At 42.9% G+C, this 19,559-nt stretch overlaps 1 protein-coding gene and 1 pseudogene across 1 annotated transcript in view; one reads left to right on the top strand and one right to left on the bottom strand.

The window, feature by feature from the left end:
- Positions 1–19,559, top strand: part of Su(P) (prostaglandin E synthase Su(P)) — a 108,077-nt gene that overhangs the window by 73,376 nt on the left and 15,142 nt on the right. The gene's annotated exons all lie outside the window — the stretch shown is intronic.
- Positions 16,369–16,489, bottom strand: LOC145406912 (5S ribosomal RNA; annotated as a pseudogene).

Genomic DNA, 19,559 nt, shown 5'->3' with positions numbered 1-19,559 from the left:
GTGTTGGCCTTGATCACATAATGGTGGCTATCCATGCTGCTTGATTGCTAGCAGCCTCCCTATTCAGTCCCTTATCCTTGAGGTCACACTCTGTGACCTCGTCCCAAGTCATTTCAATCTGCCCGTAACAGCCCAACACTTGACATTTGCACTTCTCACCTTCCACACCCAATTGTCATCCTCCCTCCTCACAACATGCCCAAACAATCCAAATATACCTCTCCTCATCACAACACCAATACACTCCAGTCCCATCCTACCTCTCAACTCTTATATTGTAAACCCAGCCCCCCAGGTCTTGCACTCAGGGACACACTGCACATCCACCTAATCATTGTCATTTCTGTACGTTTGAACCTGCAAATATCCTCTTCCTTTACTGCCCAGGTCTCATTACCATACAGTATTACACTCCTAACACATGCTGCATACAAAGGTCCCTTGGCATGTTGAGAGAGCTCTCTCAATGTCAGGAGAGGCAACAGCTCCTTGAAACTCTCCAACCATTTCTCACCCTAGCCACAGAGCTAGCTCCAGCCCCTCTTCCAGCATATAGCATGTCTCCCAAATAACAAAACTCTTCCACACACTCTAGAGACTCACCAGCAAGTTCAGTCCTTTCACACCTGACAATCTCCACCTGCCCTCCCTGACACACCGCACACATAAAATCAACATTATTTCACAGTCTGCCTCAGCTACCACTACATCTCTTATCCACCCACTTATCACAAACACTGCACAAGATGGAATTACTTCCCATGCCCTTATGGCAAATTGCACACAAGATGGAATTACTTCCCATGCCCTTGTGGCAAATTGCACATGGCCACTCTCCCTCTTCTTTGACAGTACCGCCACGAACCCTAGATATCATCACTTGTTTTATCTGCATTTACTCTTAACCCGTTGTGCCCCATACCATCTCTCCACTTCCTGAACCTTTCCTCTGTGTTCCTTTCATTCTCCACACTCAACACCAAATCATCAGCATACAACATCTCCCACGGGAGTCCATTTCTGAAGTCACATGAGAGGGCTTCAGGTACCATGATAAACAACAAGGGACTCAAAAACTGACCCCTGATGCACACCAACATTCACGGAAAACTCGTCACTCAAATCTCCATTCACTGGACCTAGAGCGGTGGCGTCTTCGTCGTGGGTCTACCCCCCAGAGGCTGTTGAAGAGACGTGGAGGACAGCATGGGGGCCAAACCACTGCAAACCCCCCCGGCCCCTCGCAGGTCGAGTACCTGGGAGTGGCTTCGGTCGCCCGGGCAAGTACCACATCTCCCAACACAACACACACAACAACACCATTTTTTCTACACCGAGAAATGACTCCCAGGCTGTCATTTCTCGACGACTTCTTCTAGCCGGGGACATTGAGAGCAATCCAGGACCCACCAACAAATACTTATGTCCAACATGCTCAAAACCTATCATGTCGAGCTGACAGACAAAGGGTTCATTTCAGTGCAATTCCTGCAAGAACTGGGCCCATTACACCTGCACAACACTTGGATCCAGAAAACATTACACAAACACCTGGACCTGCTCCTTATGCTCCTTCCCCCCACCCACCAACCCCCCTACCAATCCTACTCCTACTTCCTTCACACCTCCACAGCCAAACCCACCGATCCTTTCCACACCATCCAGTCCCCCAACTCCTCCCATTCCAACCCATCCTAATCCACCTCAACCCTTACCTCCATCACAACCTCCTCCTACCCCTTCCCCTCCACCCACACCACCTTCCCCCTGTGCTGCAGCAGCCAACACACATCGCACACATAACATAAACATCCTTCATTTAAACATAGATGGCATAAACACCAAAAAACAAGAACTCACACAATTCATCAAAAAACAGAACATACACATTGCCATCTTACAAGAAACAAAACTACACAGAGCACAGAAAACACTGACATTTCATAACTTCACCACCATTCGACGAGACCGGGCCGACAGCGGGGGCGGTGGAGTCATCACCCTGGTACACAAATCCATCAACTTTGCAGATACCAGTGTGCACACAAAGTCACTTCTCCCCCCACATGACTCCACAACAGAAATACAATCAATTAAAATACGCACTGGTAACAAATCACACAACAATCGCTAACACATACATTCCCCCCCAGTTATCCCCCACAGTACCACACAATTACTCTCCACAGATACACCACATCACCAACATACCCAACATCATCCTGGGTGGTGATTTCAATGCCAAGTCATCGGCCTGGCATGTCAACAACTCTGACACAAACAGGGCTGGTACTACGATCCCAGACAAATCATCTTTTCATACTAAACAGTCCAGACCAACATACCTATATCCCACACCAAGCCCTCTTCCTCCCATCATCACCAGACATCACCCTCTGCTCCCCAGACCTCACCCCCACTATATCATGGAGAGTCATCAAAACCTTAGGTTCTGATCACTTCCTAATCATCATCACTACCAAAACCAGAATCACCCCAGCTGGCCACAAACACACATACCGTACACTAATTATGAGAGAGCCAACTGGGAGGCCTTTGTAACTGACACAGAACAACATTTCAAAACACTAAACAGCACACCCATCACAAACATCAATACCTCTGTACACACTTTCAATACAGTTATACAAAACGCTGACAAAAGACACATCCCTAGAGGCAACAGAGAGAGACACAACCCCACCTTCACACCAGAAATTCAAGGCCTCATCAGACAACGGGACACACTGCGATATTCCCCAACACCCCTTACACAAGACACCATACAACAAATACAAGAACTCAGCACTTGAATAAATCATGAAATAACAGAACAGCAAACCATAATCTGGAAAAATTACATCCAAACACTTGACCACAAAACAAACATCAGCAAACCCTACAAAATACTAAACAGCATCACACTTTCCAACAGCAACACCCCACAATCACACACTGCCATCACAACAACAAACACTATACCCTCAACAGACAACAAGCAAACACTCTCATCAATCACTTTTCACAAGTCAGCCATCTAAACCCCCATCCCGAAGACCGGCGTATCATCCAACGTAAGAGACAGTTCCCCACAGATCCAGACTACACGCCTTTCACTTACAACCAGATGAAGCACATCATTAACAACCTCAAGCACTCATCTGCCTGTGGACCAGACAACATAAGCAACATTCACCTGAAACACCTTGGACCACAAGGCATACAAGCACTCACCAACATATCAAACTACACCTACTCACAACATAATACCCAACATCTGGAAGCATGGCATCATCATCACTATCCCTAAACCCAACAAAGACCCTACGTTACCCCCCTCACACCGTCCTATCACACTCCTCTGCACCCCCTCTAAAGTCACTGAACGACTGGTATTACAACTAGTTACACCTCATATTCCCCTAGCCCAGTCACAGTTTGGCTTTAGGTCACTACACTCCACAAACACCCTTCTTATAGACCTTACACAGAGAGTTTTTGATGGCATGAATTCAGCTAGGCCACCACACAGAAACCTCCTAATCACACTAGACATTAGCAAAGCATTTGATGCCATCCCCCACCACAACCTCACAAACAAAATACTCAACATAAACATGCATAATAACACAAAAAGATGGCTGGCAAACTACTTAGCAGGCAGATGTGCACATGTAACATTTGCCGGTCAGTCTTCTACCATCAGAAACTTCACAAATGGTGTCCCCCACGGATCTGTTTTGTCCCCTACACTCTTTAACCTATACGTGCATGACATACCCACACCCCATACACCACAGATACACATGCCTCCTATGCAGATGATATAACACTTACATGTACGCACCAAAACGCAAACACAGCTGCACACGTCATTCAACCTTATCTCAACACACTACACGAATGGTTCACCACAAACAGGTTCAAAATAGCCCCAGCCAAATCTACAGTGACCCTTCTCACAAACTGGACAGCAGAACACAGTCACATCCCACACCTCACCATAAACAACACTCCCCTACCACACACATACACACCCAAAATCCTTGGTGTAACATACAATACATCAATGTCATTTAAACAACACATCACAAACATTAAAAATAAAATAACACCAAGACTCAGTGCTTTGAGGTCACTTGCCCATACAGCATTCGGACACAACAAAGAAACCACCACCTCAGTATACAAACAATCCATATGTTCAGTGATGAATTATGCAAGCCCTGCCTGGGCTTCTAACCTCACCAAAACACACTACAACACTCTACAGACCATACAGAACAAGGCTCTAAAAATAATCACAGGCTGCACAGCTATCACGCCCAGAGACCACCTACATCAAGAAACCAAAGTCCTCAAAGTCAAGGATCACCTAGACATGAGAGGCACCCAGTTTCTTGCTGCAGCCTCCACAAACCCACAACATCCACTATATTACATGGCAGCACATCCACCCACACCAAGGAACATCAAAACAACACCCAGCACACGATACCATACACAAATACTGTCATCTCGCCCACCTCAGACCAGCTTCCAGAAGCATATTCACACTCAGATCACTCGCCACTCCATTCAGTCACTTAAAGACAACACACAGCTGCATGCACGGCCTCTTGACATCCACCCTTCTGAATCCTATCTCCCTCGTGAGGACAGAGTCCACCTGGCCAGGCTGAGATGTGGGCACCATCCAGCCCTCTTAAGCTACCAGAAGAGGCTAGATGACCCCATCGCTGATGCCTGTCCAGGATGCAACACAGTACCCCATACTATTAAGCACATTATTGAAGACTGCATTGCACACAATCACCTATGCCAACAACACAACATACACTCTTTGAGAGCTCTGTGGGAAAGCCCGGTCTCGGCTATAGCCTTCCTAAGGGACTCGGGGCTGTTCTGCCAGACTGCCTAGAGAACAACTACTACTACTATCTCCACTCACTCTTGCCTGGGTGCAAGCATGCACATACCTGCCCATAACCACCCTAACCAGCCACTCATCGATCCCAAGCTTTCTCATTGTCCATTCACCACCTCTCTAGGGAGTCTGTCAAAGGCCTTCTCAAAATCAACAAAAACAAAGTACAGTTCCTTTTTCTTTCCTATATATTTTTCCTGAAGCTGTCGAACAGTGAATATGGCATCAGTGGTCCCCCTGCCTGGCATAAACCCAAACTGCATCTCATCAATATTCACTCTTTCTGTAATCATACCTTATAGAACTTTCTCGATCACCTTCATTATCTGATCTAAAAGCTTTATACCACTTGCACTTTTCCAACTCAGGTTGCATCCAACCATATACTGTTGGTTGTGGTATTTTTTCACCATGATTTTTGGTTGTGTTATTCAACTTTCTCCCCTCCCATTATTTATTACTGTATTGTTTGTTATGAAATTGCTAAATGTTACTCATTCATTCATTCATCATCTGATCCTGTGTGGCCCCATGAGGAGTGGAGGACCCCAGGGCTAGGCAAATTGGTCCCGACATTTAGGATGAGAGTGACGAGCCTCACTCATCCCTGAGTGGCATTACATGAGCAGTAAATCCCAGCCGTCCCTTGGATATAAACCTACACAGGCTCAATCTGACTGGAGCACTTAATTACCCACAAAACCACCAGGTGCCATAATTTGGTTACATGGTTACCACCCAGCGTAGTAAATGGTTTCCTGGTGTAAAGGAAACCATTTGGCTTGTCACTCAGTGTAGAGTCACCCATAGGCTGAAGGAAGAGGAAAGAATGAAGGAAGTAAAATGAGAAGAGGAAGGAAGGAAAGTTGGAAGACAGGAAAGGGCTGACTTGCACATACAAATACACATAAACTCTGGCTTTTATGTTGTTACAGACCATGCAGGGAGATCTCTGTCTCTGAGAGTGCAAATCGGTCATTGACATCTCGATGAAAAGTAAAAGGAATTTTCTAAGATCATGGCATAACTCATCACAGAACTACTGTAGGTTCTTTTATACAGTATGTTAAACAGGTTTTTTTTTTTTTTTTTTTTTTTTTATGTGCTCGACTCTGGGCATAGGCTTCTCAGCCTGCTCCCAAGGCCCAGTAGTCCTCCTACATATCGTACACCTCTACATGTCACCACTTCGGCGCTAACACCCACCGTCCATATTGAATACATGCTAGGGCTGTCTCATACAGGACTGGTGTATTGGTATTAGCGGGGGTATTTTTACGACATGTCGGCGGGTCTTCTGGTAGATCGGTAAACTCTGCCGTAAGGAAATTCAAATCCTTAAACTGTTCCCTGCACCAGCGGGGATTTGAACCTGGGTCCGGTAGGACCGCAAGCCACCTCTCTACCGATTGAGCCACCTAGAAACTTAGTCAAGATCAGTCAGACATTTCTGGAAATGGAGTACACACTAAACAGGAACAGTTACATGGCCAGGTTGTTATATACAAGTTAACATAAATACAAGTTCTTAACTTAGGGTATGACATCTAGTATTTCTAACACTGTCACAAATTAACTTAAACTAAGGAGAGTGACTTGGAAGAGGCTGGACCGGAAAGTGAGTGTCTCATGCCACCTCTAACCACTGTTGATATACCTAGGAAGCTACGCCTCCTTTTCTCGTGTGACCTCTTGACACCAGAGCTAAAATCGCTTTCCAGTTGTTTCCTTAAGAGGTTGGTCACAGTAGGTATTTCTTGCCAGGACTTGCTGCAGCATTCTATGGGGAGTGGTCCTCCTCCAGGTTCCACCACTCATCACTTGGTTCAGGCTTCACTTTCATTTCCCTGCTTGTAACCTGGAGACGGGTTGACCTCCCAGATAAAGGTTTTTCACTTATTACCGATAGGGTGCCTTGCAGACAGGGTCCTAGTGGACCTAGGTTCAAATCCCAGCTGGGGCAGGGAACAGCATAAGGATTTGAATTTCATAAAACGCAGACTTTCCTGATCTACTAGAAGACCCACCGATATATCGTAAAAATACCCCTGCTAATAACAGTACACCAGTCCTGTATGAGACACCCTAGCTACATGTTATAAATGAATAAACGAGTATCCTAATAAAAAAAAAAAAAAACATTTTATCGTTCACTCATTTATGCAACACAGCTTTCTCACAGATATATAAACATTTCATTAATGCCTTTTGAAAAAAAGTTGTAAAGCATTCAACAAGCATTGACAATTTGTATACTGTATATCTAAAAACTGGCACTGAGTAAATGAGTGAACAAAAAAAATATGGGAACTTATTTTTCTTTTCTTTTTTCTTCTTTCATTAGGAAGATCATATATAATTTATAACATGTAGTAATTTCATAACAATACTATTATAAATAAGGGCAGGGGAATGAATTGTTTGGAAACATTTTATGATGTTGAACCAACTAGAGCAGTCGGGTGTTGTCAAAGCTGTAAGATAGTTCTGTTCCGTAAGTCATAAAAATCATCCTAACAGAGCTAGTTTTTTTTTTTTTTTTTTTTTTTTTGGAAATTATCACAGATAAATGCTCTACGACTTTCTCTCAACAAGCATTGATGAAATGTTTATATATGTGAGAAATCAGAATTGAATAAATGAGTGAATGGTAGATGGGGGTGCCCATCATCCACTCACTCGATGTAGGGATGCCTCATGATCTCTACACCGAGCGACAAGCCAAATGGTTTCCTGTACCCAGGAAACCATTTACTATGCTGGGTGGTAACCACATAACTTAGGTTTTTGGCCAGGTTAAGTGTCCCCCAGATTCCCCTATCTAAAATCACTTAACCCCTTAACCATGGGGATGTTGGGAGTGCGCCGTGCACGTCCTGTGGGGATAATCGCGCTCCGACTGACATTTTAAAAATATTTACCAAAATCAGTTATTAGTCCTAGAATATTATAATTAAATAAGCATATGGCACATACCTTCAGCCTTCTCCTGGGATGTTTGTTGAGCCTTCGTCTACTACTACCGTAGGACTTGTGGAGACTTTTGAAATTGGGTGACGAAGTCTCCACTTTACACTTCCCGATACCCTGTAATATGGTTACCACTGCATGATATTATAACTACAAACACTATTCTATGAATTTCAAGTAGTTTGGAATCCATATTCCAAAAAAAAAAACACTGTGAAAACAATGTAAATTACGAGCGCATACGAGCTTTCCATACATGCTCATTCCCCAATGGTATTCTGAGGCGGAGCTGTCATTTATTATTTATAAACACACTCACACTTTATATTCCTAGTACTTTATTACAGTTATTTATATATACAATATTTATCCATAAGTTTCTTTCAGTACTAGCAGTTTATTTTCACTCAAGGCATTCACTTTCTCGTTCAGTAAACGAGCGTAGAGAGCGAAGCTTTCACTTTCACTTTCATTACTCCAAGTATTTTTACCCATATTCTTATATTACTAGCTATTTACATTTCTATTTACATTCTCTATTTTATTTACATTAATTACATTTCCATTTTATTTACACTATGTTATGCACTGTCACTTGCAGTAACTTATAAAACTATTTTCCACTGTTCAATTATATTTACATTCAATGCTTTCACTTGCTATTTACACATTATTTACATTTCCACTTGCGCTGTTTTAGATTCACCAGAAAGATCATAGTCACTGTCCATCATTACCATTGATGAATTAGCCAGTTCACGTTCCACAGCAGAGTCACTTAGCCCTTTACCCCTTCCCACACGAGGTTTAGTAGGGGTAGAGGTCACAGGGCCCTTTGCAGGGGGCTCAGAAGCGGCAGATTTGGACAGGCTCTTAGCCGACATGGTTTCACCTCGAGAGACGACAGTAAACTAAATGATGTGGCCTATGGGCAGGGAAGGGTTGACAATGTCAGCGTGGTGACAACTGCTAATTTATATGCTATGAAATGATTGGCAGGAAATCGAGACAATACATAATAAATTAGGTAGTTCCAGGTGAATGTAAATATCACTTAGGCTTCTCCCTTCCTTTCTTATACAGTATTTATTTTTATTACGAGAATAGGTCATACGGCATATTTCAAGGAGAAAGAAACAGTGAAAATTAGCGAACGAGTGCACGTCAGGTGTTGCCAGGTGATAATTAGCCCATTCCAGATTTATGGCAGTAGCATTTACCTTTTCTTTTTCTTTTATATATTACTTTGTATAAGAATAGGGCACCAGGCACATTTCAATGGATAAAATGAGTGGAAAAATCCGTCCAGAATTTGCGTAGTACAGTGTGGCTGGGCAGGTGGGAGGAGAGCGTAATGGAGGGGAGTCAAGGACGGGAAAAATGGCTAAATTGTCAACAGTGGATGGAAGTACAGATGACATTAGCAGAACTGAGTCTAGCTGGACAGTGGTAGTACTGATAGATGATACAAGCCACCACTTGAAAGCCCAGGCAAATTCAAAATAAACAGAATTACAAAAGTGATGCCCCCCCATTTGATTCCTTGCTCCCAAGCGTCACGCAAGTGACGCCCCTCGGTTAAGGGGTTAATCATGGCATATGTTTTGGAGTGCCTCGGAGGGCCCAATACCTGCCCAGGGCCCCAACCAAATTGGCAGATTTGCATGACCATGTGGAATGTGAGAGGTGTGACTGAGAAGAGCAAGAGGGTGGAAGTGGTGAACGTGTTCAAGAGTGCGAGATATGCCGTGATGGCATTGTGTGAAACAAAGATGAAAGGGTGTGAAGTGGAGGAGTGGGAGGGTGTAATGTGTGTGAGGTTGAGCATGAATGGGCGAGGAAGATGCAAGGAAGGAGTTGTTGATGAATGAAGCTTGGTGGAGTGGAATGAGAGATTACAAATGTGTCAGCTCGAGATGTATGTATGTTAGGTTCAAGTTTCAGAAGGTGAAAGTGGCAGTGATTGTAGTGTATGCACTGTGTGATGACAGGAATGAGAGAAGAAAGACAGGTTTTGGAATGAGCTGGATGAAGCAGTGGGAGAAATGCCCAGGAGCTATAAAGTGGCTCAGTGGGTTAGAGCGCTCCTCTCTGACTGAAGGGTCGGAGGATCAAATCCACCCAGGGTCATTGATAGACATCAGGAAGGGCATCCAGTCATAAAATGCTACACGCTCCAATCCAAAAGTCCTCTACCCAGAGGCATTGCCTTAGCCCTTCGTGGATACCTGGCATAAAACCAAATTATTATATATTTTTTTAGTTATATAATGGGCGATATGAATGGAAGAATAGGCACTAGTCCTGATGATGAAATAATGGGTTGTAATGGAGTGCCAGGAGAAAATGAAAATGGGAAGTGACTGAAGGATATGTGTCAGGAAAGGAGGTTGTGCATTTGTAACTTGTATTTCAGACACAAAGATGCACATAAAATATATACGTATAGAGGGAATGGGGATCGTGTTGAAAGAAGCCTGATTGATTATGTGCTCATAGAGAGGTCAGTGCAGGGAATAGTTGCCGATACAAGGGCCGTGAAAGGACGATGTGGAGGTCTGTCAAATCATGTGATTGTAGAATGCAGGATTAAGCTGAGAGGAGTGAGGTGGACCAGAAGAGAGAGGAGCAGTCAGGGAGGAAGACTGAAAGTCGAGAAGCTGAAGATGAAAGAAATGGCAGATGATTACAGGACCAAAGTAGAGGAGGAGTTAGCAACAGTGAATTGGAATGAAATGGATCTGGACAGCTTGTGGAATGCACATAGGGATTGCATAGTTTGGAATGCTAAAACGGTGTGTGTGGTGTGGCAAGAGTAACAACAAAGAAGAAAGGTACAGCATGGTGGGATGAAGAGGTTAAGAGAGCAGTAGAGGAAAAGAGGAACAAGTGGCTGGAGTGGTGTTACAGAACAGGGGCTCAGTTGAAATAAGAACTGAATATATTGAGAGCTAGAAGCACATAAAGAGACTAGTGAAGAAGAAAAAGGAGGAGGAAATAATGATCTACAAAGAACAATGAATGCAAATTGCACTGAAAATAGGAACTTATTATCAGGTGTCTGCCCTTTCCTCTCCTCCATCCTTCTTTCCATCCATCCTCTTCTGTCTTTTTTTCCTTCATTCATTCCTCTTTCTTTTGTCTGCAGGTGACTTTACACTCCCTCTTGTGTCTTTCTTTCCTTCATTCTTTCCTCTTTCTTCTGTCTGCAGGTGACTTTACACTCCCTCTTGTGTCTTTCTTTCCTTCATTCTTTCCTCTTCCTTCTGCCTGTGGGTGACTACACTGAGTGACAAGCCAAATAGTTTTCTGTACACCAGGAAACCATTTACTACACTGGGTGGTAACCATATAAGCAAATTTTGGCACCTGGTGGTTTAGTGGGTAATAATGGTGCTCCAATCGGATTGAGCCGGTGAAGGTTTATATCCAAGAGGTGGTTGGGGTTTATTGCTCACGTAATGCCACTCAGGGATGAGTGAGGCTGGTCACTCTCATCTTAAATGCCAGGACCAACTTGCCTAGCCCCGGGCTTCTACGCACCTCATGGGTTAACAAAGGATTGGATGATGGATGGATGGATTCTGGAAAGAGGTGCAGAAAGATAGAAGTAACAGCAGAAAGAACTGTGAAAGTGTGAAGGATGTAAGTGGTAGATTATTAACCCATGGGGATGAAGTAAGGACTAGATGGAAAAAATATTTTGAAAGCCTGATGAATGGGAATAGAGAGAGCAGAGCCACTGTAAACATAATTGGTTTTGGGGGTGTGCAGAGAAGGAATGCAGTGATAGGACACGTGACACTCGCATAAGTGAAGAATGCTGTGAAACGGCTGAAAAATGGGAAAGCAGCTGCAGTCGATGAGGTGTATGCAGAGATGATTAAGAGTAATGGAGAGAGTGGAATGAAGTGTTTGTTGGAGATATGTAAGAAGGCATGGATGAGTGAATCTGTGCCAGCAGAGTGGAAAAAGGCGCTGATTATACCCCTGTACAAAAATAAAGGGGAGTGAATTGAGTGCAAGAATTATCGTGGCATAAGTTAATTGAGTGTGGTAGGGAAGGTATATGGAAGAATTATTGTAGAGAAAGTAAGAGATATCAGAAATCCCAGTGAGTGATGAGCAGGGTGGCTTTAGGAGTGGCAGAGGATGTGTGGATCAAATATTTTGCAGTAAGACAGCTAGTGGAGAAGGCTTGTGAGAAGGACTGTAAGGTGTTTTTGGCATTAACGGATCTGGAAGAAGCATATGACAAAGTAGACAGAGAAGGATTGTGGAAGATTTTGCGTATGTATGGTGTAGATGGTACACTGCTAGGTGCCGTCAAGAGTTTTTGTGATGGTAGTGAAGCATGTGTAAGGGTAAATGAGCATTTAAGTGAATGGTTCATGATCAGTGTGGGTGTGTGACAAGGTTGTGTGATCTCCCTGTGGTTATTCAGTATATATATACAGTATATGGATGGGGTGATATGAGAAGTAAAAACACGAGTAATGGAGAGGTGGATGGCGTTTGTAATGAATGGTGATGGATGGAATATCTCAGATTTGTTGTATGATGATGATGCAGTACTACTTGCAAATACCGGACAAGAACTTCGTAGACTAGTGCAGAATTTTGCTGATGTCTGTGAATGTCGTGCCTTGAGCGTAAATGTAGAAAAGAGTAAAGTGATGGTTATTGAGAGAGAAGGTGACTCCCAGGGTAATGTTACTGTGAATATAGAGTCTGGAATTGGTGAGAGTTCAAATGCCTGGGTACAGTGATAGAAAAGAGAGGAAAATGTGCAAAAAAGTGGAAAGTATAGTGACACAAGGAAGGAAAGTAGCCAGTGCAATGAAGGCCTTGATAAGAAACAGAGGCTTGAGTGTTGCAGCAACACGAGGCTTACATGAAGGAGTTTTAGGGCCAACTTTAACATATGGATATGAGACTATGGTGTGGCATGAAAATGAAAAGTCAGGAGTAAGAGCAGTGGAGATGGGACTGCTGAGGAATGTATGTGGAGTACAGAGAGTGGATAGGATATGAAATAATGTGATTTGTGAAAGATGTGGAGTGAGGAAGTCTGTGGACATCAGAATTGAAGAGTGTACTTACATTGTATGGTCATGTGGAGAGAATGGATAACAATAGAGTGGTGAAAAAGGTATATCTGAGCAAATTTGAAGGGGGGAGTAGGCAAGGTTGAGCAAGGAGAAGGTGGAGGGATATGGTGGATGAGTGTGTGAGGAAGAGAGGTTTGGAAGTCGGTGAGGCTATGGGACCGACAAGAGATCGAGCTGGCTAGATGAATATTGTGAGGAGAAGCGCATGGTCAAGGATTTGGCACCCTTTTTTAACATGACAGCATCCGAATTGACTCTATCAGATATGTTTATGTAAAGATACAGAAAGTGGTGAATGTTTTTGGCGTATCTGATAGAGCCAGGATTCCCGGGGCTTGAATGGTGAGTGAATGGAAGTGTGGCCCATTGGACTGGGCAGATTTGGGCTGTCTCAACGTTGCTACTCCTCACCCTGCCCTAGGGTGGGAAAGGAGGTCTGGATGATGATGATAACATATGATATTTTATTTTCTCTACTTTTTTTTTTTTTTTTTTTTTTTTAAGGAAGATAATTTATTCATATATAACATGTAGCAATTTCATAACAGTACAGTAATAAATAAGGGCAGGGGAGAAAGTTGAATGGGAACATTTTCCGATGCCACGCACCTCACTGAGTGAGGGGTGTGTGGCGCATAAGTTCTTGGCCAGCCCGTGGAGGTCATGCAGTACTCGGAAGCAGTTCAGCTCAAGTTGCATCAAAAGAGTTTGAGAGGGTTAACTGCAGCTTTTACGCCCTCAGCCCACCACCGTGTTACCTTATTTCTCGAGGGACCCCATGGCCATCCACTTACTGAATCATTAACTCTCAGGAGATTGTTCGTGAGAGCTCGTTACTGTTCATTAACACTTCTGTCAACAGCTCTCTGTTCAGCCACCACTCTGCTCATCTGATTACAGAAGGCATTCCTTACTGCTTGGTTTTTCAACTTTCTTATTTTTCTCCTTGGTGCATAGGTCTTCTTCACCACCCGTTCCATAAGCACCATGTCACAAACAAGTGCTTGTACTAAGTATTGTGCCCACTCTCTTCACTTCGTATAACTTTATCATTCCTCACCAGCCTCTTATCAGCCTTCCTGACTGGAAATAGTCAGTCTGAATACTATATCCCACAAACTCATATGTAATCAACCTACTTTCTCTTTCCTAAATTGCATGTTGCACATGATAATGTTTATTGCCTCCTCAAATTTGAGTATCGTTTCCCCGTCCACATTCTTCATGCCAGAGTTGGGCATCACAAACGGAAATTCACTTCTGCAATGCAAATCTGCAAACTCAGAAAATTACCTCACACAACCACAAATCCGCAAACATTCTGAAATTTGCGGTTCTGCAAATGCAAACGCAAAAGCAAACCATTTGTATATAAAATTATCCATCCATCATCCAGTCCTATGTTGCCCCATGAGGAGCAGAGGAGTCTGGGGTTAGGCAAGTTGGTCCTGACATTTAAGATGAGAGTGACCAGCCTCACTCATCCCTGAGTGGCGTTATGTGAGCATTAAACCCCAACCACCCCTTGGATATAAACCCACACAGGCTCAATCCGATTGGAGCGCCTTAACCCTTTAACCGCGGGCATTGTTTTGCCCCGACTGTCCTCTCCCGCGGGGGTTTCGACCAAAATGTAAACAAACTTTAAACCTTTATAACTCTGCACAGAATAAATCTAGAGCGAAAAATAAGGTACCATTAGAAAGTACTAACCTTCGGCTTTGCAATGATATAGGTTTCATGATTTCGTTGACTATCACTGGATGGGCAGTGCCATTAGAAGTGAGCGATCTAAAATCACTATTTTTCGCTCACACACCATTACCTTCGCTCATACACCGTTACCAAATGCCAACCTCATTCTGATAATAATACTATAAACACATATGAACACTGCACATACGATAAACACCCACTCTGTGTTCACTGAGGCAGGTAAAAGGCACTGTAATAACCCGCACTTCACTGCCACATCAGCGGTGTTGTAATCACTATTTTTCGCTCACACACCATTACCAAATGCCAACCTCATTCTGATAATAATACTATAAACATATATGAACACTGCACATACGATAAACACCCACTCTGTGTTCACTGAGGCAGGTAAAAGGCACTGTAATTGCCCGGACTTCACTGCCATATCAGCGGTGTTGTAATCACTATTTTTCGCTCACACACCATTACCAAATGCCAACCTCATTCTGATAATAATACTATAAACATATATGAACACTGCACATACGATAAACACCCACTTTGTGTTCACTGAGGCAGGTAAAAGGCACTGTAATTGCCTGCACTTCACTTCCACACCAGCAGTGTTGTCACTCACACAGCTGGACAGATACTGATGCGTGTTTGGTCCGGGGTGGGGTGGGGGGCCCAGGGGGTAGGAGGTGGGGCCCTGGGGGGGGGAGGTGGGGGTTGGCTGGAGTGAAAGAACTTAATAGCTACTCTCCCTTGAAACAAATGGCGCCCGGGAAAAACGCGGGGTATTCAAAATATTCACAAACATTCGAGAATGACACCCGCGGTTTGGTCCAGTTTTTGCAATGTCATTCTGGAATGACACCCGTGGTTAAAGGGTTAATTACCCACTAAACCACCGGGCGCCATAGTTTGGTTGTATGGTTACCACCCACCGTAGTAAATGGTTTCCTGATGTACAGGAAACCATTTGGCTTGTCACTCAGTCTATAGTCACTCATAGGCAGAAGGAAGGGGAAAGAATGAAGGAAAGAAAGACAGAAGAGAAAGTGAAAAGTCGCCTGCAGGCAGAAGGAAGTGGAAAAAATGAAGGAAAGAAAGACAGAAGAAGGAAGGACAAGAGGAAAGGGAAGACACCCAAAGCAGCACTACATCGAGTGAGTGGATGATGAGTGCCCCCACCTACCCAGAATATAAAATTATATTTATATGAAACTATATACTGTAATACCCCAAATTAGCAAGGGCTACATTCCAAATTCCCTAGCTAATTCTTGAAATTTGCTAATTCTTGACACCTTCCTGAAAATTATATTTACTGGTAATTGCATAGCCTATGAACCAATGATACTGTGATGCATTACCCATAAATAAACATTTCTTGTTAAATCTCTTACCCCGTTGTTTTTAGCTGTTCAGCTGTGCCAACTCTTGTGTGATTCGTCAGCTTAATGGCATGAAGGACTGTCCTAAATGTTTAACTAAAGCTAACCTAACCTAGTTTAACTCCACCTAATAATTTAACCAAACCTAACCTAACCCATCCATTGCCAGACGCCATGTATCCCAAACGGGGTGGTCAAGGGCTTAGAGTTAATTGTTTTACAGGGAAGGGCACTAATCCTCCACCAACCCCACTTCACACGTAGGGATGCCAACAGCATCTGGTGTTCCCAGGCGGTCACCCATCCAAGTACTAACCAGACCCAACGTTGCTTAACTTCGCTGATCGGACGGGAAGCGGTGTACACAACGTGGCATGGCTGGGTATGGCTTAACGGCATAACCCCTCAATGGCTGTGGGTTTAGAAATTTGCATGCACCCCTGGCCGGCCCTGGAACGATTTTTTAAGAGTTCGAAAATCAGTTTATTTTTCTTACAGATGTCAAGAAAATCATCAGGCGCACCTAGTAATACGTTTTTTAGCCTTCTGAACCCATCCTGTGATTTGCTATGATTTGCAGAAGAATTGATAAAATTACAGTGCGTGTGCCATAGGGGCGAAAACATCTGAGACCTGACTGCCTGGGATGGTATCGTAGGTCGTGTAAACATACAAGCGACCTTTGTTCCCATCCCATAATTGTTCACAGTTTTTAATAATGTGCGCTAACTCGATGTCACTGTCACCGGTACAGGTATACCTCGATATACGATACCCCTAGATGCGATACGCTGGCTTATCGATGGGGGTAGAAATACCACCGTACCCCGCCTATTGATGGCCAAACCCTGGTTTAACAATGAGTGTTTTTTTTTTCACTGATTTTGATAATATTTAAGACTAAAACTGTTTAGGTTTATTTATAAATTGTTTTTAGCCTTAACCCGCGCCGTCCCGAGGACGTACTTCCACGTCCTCACGTTTTGTCACAGCTAATCCCGAGGACGTACTTCAACGTCCTGCAGTTGCAAGGTTCATAATTTCCACAATTTTCAATTTTCGCGAGTCATTTTTGGTACGTATACACGGGACACCTGCCTCAACAAGATGCCAGGCAGAGACAATGTCTTACCCAGCATGACCTCCTCCCCCCCCCTGCATGCCCTTTTCTCAGCAATTCACCTGTTATCAGTGACCTGGCCAGTATAGCCATGTCATGCCACGGTACGAAATTCAGGGCCAGAGTGATTCCCCAATCAATGACAATGTGGAGGACAAACTTTACATAGCATTAGAGGAAGAAACAGTTAGAAATGATGATCAGGTAATGTGGCAAAAAAAGGTCAGGTATTAGCGAGTGAAACAATGCTTATAATGCCTATATTACTGCTTGAAAACCAATATACTTTTGTACTACATATAAATTCGTAACAGTAAATAAATAAATACCGTTTATGAGTGGTGTGAAATAGTTATCCTCCCATAGAACTCGTTTTCTTTGGCACCAGCCTGATAGAAAACCCAGTAAAGTAAGGAGGCTCTCCTACCTGTAATGAGTATTTTAAACCTCAGGTGAGCGATTTCTCTATGAATTTTCGATGTTTCTCACCAAAAGCGAAAGTTTTAGCAAAAAAAAAAAGGTCAAAAATTGCCCGGGATTGGGGGGTACCAGTGGTCGAAAAGTGGCCGGGACGGGGCGGGTTAAATTAATATGTTTTAGCCATAGGTGGGTGAACATTGTCATTTTGGGGCACAGTTTACTAAGTTTGATTTTTTCCAGACTTATATTTGAAAATTTTCAGATTTTATTTTTTAGTTTTGGCAAGTTATTTACAGGTGTTAGGTTTAGGTTAGCTCCTTTTACAACTGTTAGGCCATTTAGATTGGTTTTAAACTTGTTTTTGAACTCATTTGAGTGGGTTTAGGATTTGGTTGGAGGGGAAACCCAACGCTCAAAAAGGCATCCCTATACTTTACATGTTAAATCTACCCCAAGATACGATACCCCACCTAACAAAGGGTTTTTACTTAACCAACTGCATCATTAAACTGGGGTATACCTATACAGTACTATAAAGGGTTGTTCAGTGACAGGGGTTATTAAGGGGTTAACAGAATACATTATTGTTTGCATCAATATTCTGTCTTTCTCATATACAGTACACACAAAAAGAAACAAAAAAGTGAGCACTTAATGTACATATAACTTTCAACAGAAAGACCTTACCATTTCAGTTCATATTCCTCGAGTTTATTTTCTGTATTTATCTGGCTTTTTTTGTTTTTAGGAAGAACTCGCCAATTAGTGAAGTTGTTAATTATGAGTTCAGCCGTTATGGGCTGCTGTAGTATTTTAAATATTATTGTCTTAGTATATTAGCTGTATTTACTACAAAACAAGAGTAAATCATTCACTATTGTAGATAAATGACTTGAATTACTACACCTCACAGCTCACACTTAACAAGTTGACACACCAGTCCACCTTTGTTCCTTGGCTCTACCCTCCTCAGTCCCCACTCCTGTCACAGCCAAACTCCTCCAACAACTGAGACAACTCCATCCTGAGCAGGTCCATGTTGCCCTTCATAAAAACAAATCACTCAAAGTTCTTAGAGGTCAGGCTACTTTGCAGGCAGGTTTGCGTTTGAGGAAGTACTTCCGAAAACGCAAAACCACAAATTTGTATAAAATTTGTTGCAAATGCAAATCTGCAAACAAAATCCCATTACAGAATTTGCAGGTTGCAAAAGTGATGACGGAAGTGCCTCACCCTTCTGCATACCATGTGCATGTCCCTCATGTACCTCTTGAGCTGCTTCACCCACATGACCATTTAAGTCCTGGTACTATCTCATCGTCCCACATACCACTTATTACACGAATTGTCGTCCCAGAAGCTATCTTTTTTTTACATCATCCAAGCCAGCCTGTGGAGCATATGCCGATATAAGTGAAATCATGAAGCTACCAAACAAAATTTTCACTACTATAATGCTTTCACTCACCCTTATTACATTCATGACATTCCACACACACACACACACACACACACACACACACACACACACACACACACACACAAGCGATCATGCAGTACTAAATTACAACTTCAGGATAGCATATGACATAGTTAACAGCAATAAAAGTTACAAAAAGAGACTAAACTATAAAAAGGGAAATTATTCAGACCTAAAGAAGTATTTCTTAGAAGTTGATTGGGAAAATGAGCTTAGAGGACAAGATTTAAATGCTGTATATAAAAAATTTGTGAATTTTATGAAACAGGAGTCCAGAAGTACATCCCACAGCACAAAGAAGCAGATAAGAAAATACAGAAATGGTTCAATACAGAATGTAAAAAATCAAAAGAAGGAAGAGATTTGTTGTGGAATAGATACAGGAGACACAATAGTGAAAGGGCGTATAATAATTACAAACAGGCAAGAAACGATT

Source organism: Coenobita brevimanus, chromosome 71, assembly GCF_032717465.1.
Source record: "Coenobita brevimanus isolate Jiangsu-jjx chromosome 71, ASM3271746v2, whole genome shotgun sequence".
Lineage (NCBI taxonomy): Eukaryota > Metazoa > Arthropoda > Malacostraca > Decapoda > Coenobitidae > Coenobita > Coenobita brevimanus.
Note: the sequence above shows the minus strand (reverse complement) of the source record. Positions and strands in the feature narration are given on the sequence as shown.